This window comes from Lactuca virosa, chromosome 2 (assembly GCF_052849685.1).
Source record: "Lactuca virosa cultivar CGN04683 chromosome 2, Lactuca_virosa_CGN04683_v6, whole genome shotgun sequence".
NCBI classification, from domain to species: Eukaryota; Viridiplantae; Streptophyta; class Magnoliopsida; order Asterales; family Asteraceae; genus Lactuca; species Lactuca virosa.
Window position 1 is genome coordinate 270,903,473 of NC_136427.1, and position 4,591 is coordinate 270,908,063.

Consider the following 4,591-nt stretch of genomic DNA (forward strand, 5'->3'; position numbering starts at 1 on the left):
CTCACTTCCCGATATACCCTAGTTATCAAGAACTTCCTAAGGACTCCTTACTTTAGGTGAGTAAACAATTATTAAGGAGGAAGTCAGATTTAGAGATAGATGCATATGTTGTGTCCCAGGTCGAATCTATTTCAATTACGCAGAGGGGACAACATATGACTACCAGAGATAGAGAGATTTAGAGGTAGAATGGTGCATATGTTGTGTTCCATGTCGGATATATTTCAATCACGCAAAGGAGACAGCATATGGCTAACAGATAGAAAGAATTTCATAGATAAGGAGGTGCGTAGAAATAGAGTTGCATATGTTGCAATCTAGGTCGGATCTTCCGATCACGCGGAGGAGGCAACATATGACTGACAGATAGAAAGCAAGAAAATAATTTCCTACAGACCTACTTTATCAGAACCCCCAGTCGCCCTATCAGAACCAGAATTAAGGACATAAGTCTGTACATCAAGGAAAAGTTGAACCAATGTTCTAGATGCGTATTAATTTAGTGTATCCTGTAGGTTCCCGTGTTTATCTCACTGCTTAATCTACCCGAGCGTCGTATGGTCAGTCCAAACAATCCTAACTAAATCCACAATGTCAAATCATTCGTGCCTACCAACACATTAAACACAGAGTCTAGACAATTCATATTCAGTCCCTTACACTGGTTTTAGACTGCCCGTTATCACTTTCTTGATATCACTTCCCAAAACATCTCCCTCAAGCACATTTCATTAACACCATATTTTTGGATTTTCTGATTTTCTAATGTTTTTGGATTTTTTTTAATTTCTAATTTTTGTTTTTTTTATTTCTCCCCCTAAATTTGTGCATAGGAGAGAAACAAAAGTAAATGCGCAAATTTAAACTATCCTAAAACAAAAATTAGTCTTTAAAGCGAATCAGCTTAAGAAAAACTCAGGAGTATAGAGAAGAAAACTCAAACCGTAAGTCACCGATTGAATTTGCATCCAGAAGGTCTGAGAACAGCACGCGTAATCTCAGAACAGATCCAAAAATTCTTCACATCGTTAAGCACTAAGCCCATGAGTGATCCATTCCTTTCTTCCCTTCCCGCAAAGGACACATACTCTCAAATAATGTTCTGAGTGTTGTACAGTTGAGAGATGTCCCCTATCATGTGCCTGGAACAGCCACTACCAACAAACCGAAGTATAATGATATGCCTCCATAGCTGCTCCGACACAGAGCGGGATTAGTTGGTCTTTGGAACCCAGGTCATCACTGTCCTGGGTTGGCTCTTCACTTTCTCTGATTGATCTTTCAAAATCTTCAATTCTGAATCATCATTTCTAATCTTTTCAGTGGATGCTGATGATTGATTGGAAGTTAATTTGGGCATCCAATGATATTTAGGTTTCCTAACAGTCACAGGTGGTTTTGAAATATGTTTCTTATCAGTTTACATTGAGCATCTGGATGTTCTACCAGAAGTGGTTGAAGATCCAGAACTGCTCTTTGATGAAACCGATCTTGGCGGAGCCTTGTTCGGTTTTGGCAAACTGTTTGGGACTTTGTTATGAAAAACCCTTTTATTTTTTTGAAAAACCGCCTTTTTTCTACTTCGATCATCCTACCAATCATCATCCCGAGAACGAGTTCTTGAGGACTTTCTAGTTAAAGACCTTCCTCTAGATTCGTTCTCTCCTCTTGGTGACATATAATGTACAAAAAACCTATTTTGACAATTCCTAGCTATATGACCACCAATACCACAATTAAAACAAATCTGTTTATTATTATTAAAACTGGTACTGCCTTGCTCAGATTTATTTTCTTTACTGACACCCTTACTTTTCCCACAAGAACATGTGTAAGAAACAGGTTGTGAGATAAGTGAGGGTGCATCAGATGGTATGACTTGTGAAATTGGTGTGTTTTCATTAGAAGCATCACAAACATCAGGATTATCAAATAATTCATCAAACACTTCAAAAAAGTTTAATTCAGCAGGAGCAGATGTGGAAGTATCACAAAAAGAATTGTCATTTTTAACATCAGAAACAAAAGGTTTTTCATTGGAAACAAAAACATCAGGTTTAGACTCAGTTTTGTTATCAAAAACAGATCCTTCAACTTCGTGCTTTGACTGATCTAAGTATTGATCTGCAGGGGAAGTAGAAATGTTAGTACTTTCAACATTGATAAATCCTCCTGAAACAAAACCAGATGGCTTGCCATACACCATGAATGGTTCGTTGGCAATCTCCTCTTTAGTCAAAGGGTGATACTGATATGTATGATTAAAAGGAGGAGGTACATTATCGTATCCTAAACCCTTTTGTTGGTTTCGTTTGAACTGCAGGCAATGGTCAATCATGTTGGCAACTACCTCGCTTGATACATCAAACCTTTTAAAATCAAAATTTGCAGTTTCAAATTGCCCTTTTAATGTATAAAGCTCAGTAATTAACTCAGCATTCTGTCTCTTGATATAATCATAATTTTCACATTTGTTACTGTAGTCTTCCTGAAATCTCCTAAAGTCCTTTATTTTTGTTTCTAACTGGGCCTTTAGGGGTTTTTGTCCTTTTCTAAGTTGATAGCCCTCATATCTAAGATCCTCTACTTCTCTACGTAATGATTCTATTTCGTCACGAAGAATTTTAACATAATCAATACATGCCTGAGAACAAGAAGGTAAACTTACCTCACTTTTCTTGGGTTCGGAAGTAGAAGATACCATCAGTGCAAACTGCAGCTCCATCATCTTTTCTTCAGGATCAGCTGTAACATTCTTCACGGGAGCATCATCATTGATTTGGACTAGGTGAGCATTTTCAGGTCTTGAAATATTCAGAGCCTGAATCTGGTCCTCCCAGTCAAATGACTAAGCAACCATAGCAGTCTCACTGTTGACCACAGCACCTCCACGATTGTTTCCCACCGCAACCATCGTCTTGTCATTGTTCAACCTTCGATCCGGTTTCGGGCACTCACGAGCAAAATGACCTGGCTCGTGACAGTTGAAACATCGCAGCTTTCCCTTGTTGAACCCTACCTTTTTATCAGCATTCATCCCCCAGTTATTTTTCCCTATCTTTTTAGCAAACTGCTTCGCCCTGAATACTGCCATAGCAATTTGCCACGTAATATCCATCTCTTCCACATCTTCTGGATGAATCTGATCCAGATCACCAAATGACAACTGAGGTGGAAGCTCTCCAGCTACAAAAGCATTATAGCAGTTAACAAGTCCTATGGCGAGAGCAAGATTGTCATCACTTTCCTTTGTGTTTGAGGAAGAGGCTACAACTGGCACATTGGAGGAGGGAACAGCTTGTGGAGTGACAAGCGACTGGCTTTGAGAATGAGGCATGGATGACGCAGTAGTAAAGGTTTGAATCTGAGGTTGTTGAACAGAAAATGCTTAACCTGAGGAAGAAATGATTGATGAAAGGGAATTGTTAGAAGAAATTCCAAGATTTGCAGTCGAATACGAGTTCACATGGTTAATCTCTCGCTGTTTATCATCAATATCACAAGCTTTGATGATCGCCATTGTTTCAGCAAGAGTGATGCGATTTAGATCCTTGGTCTTCTTAATAACAGCTACATTCATGTCCCATGACTTTGGAAGAGCATTCAGTAGCTTTTTATTTATCTTGGACTTGGTCAAGAAGATCCCAGATATGTTCATCTCAGTAGTGGGGGTTGTGAATCGCTGCAGCTGTTCCTCCAGGGTTTCTCCGGGAATGTAGTTAAATATGTTGAATTTCTATCGCAACATATCCTAGCGGCTTTCCTTCATGTCTTCATTTCCTTCATACACCTCAATCAAAGCTTCCTACAAAGCTTTAGCTGAAGTATACTCTCTGAAACCTTGAGCTATATCAGGAGATAAAGCCATGGTTAGAGTGGCCAAAGCCCATTCCTGTTCTTCAACTTTCTCAAAATCTTCATCTGTATAGTTCTCAACTGCTTTGTCAACCAGTTGTCCTGCAATAGTGGTGGTAATTCGGACAGGACCCTTGATGATGCTTCTCCAAACTTTGAAGTCCTTCATTTTAATATACTTCTCAATCCGGTATTTCCATTCAGGAAAACCATCTGCAGACAGCAGTCTTGGAATACGTGTGGTTGTGTCCATGACATAATCCAGTTCATGATGATGTGTTTGACTTTGAGAATCCATTGATTATTAAATTTTAAATCAAAAATTAAAACAAGAAGAATGTCAAAAATGAGTTTCCGGTCAGATAGTTTACGGTCAATAAAGATGCACTGATTATGGTCTTTTGAAGATGAGTTTTCGGTTATTGAAGATGCTTTGTTTACGGTCCAAGAACAAAGTTTACGGTCTTTGAAGATTCTTGAGTTTACGGCTGTAAACTGAGTTTACGGCCATAATCACTTGGCAGTAAACTCCCAGAAATTTACGTAAACACGAATTTTTATCATATTTGATCCCTTTTAGCAGTGAAAGTACCAAACCCAATCTCAAACAATGATGAATATTAGTTTAAACGGTCCGAAAACTCGATTGAATGATGCTTTGACACCGGTTTTGCTCTGATACCAATTGTAAGGTCCTGAAAACGGATCTTACCAATGATCAAACAATCAAACAATC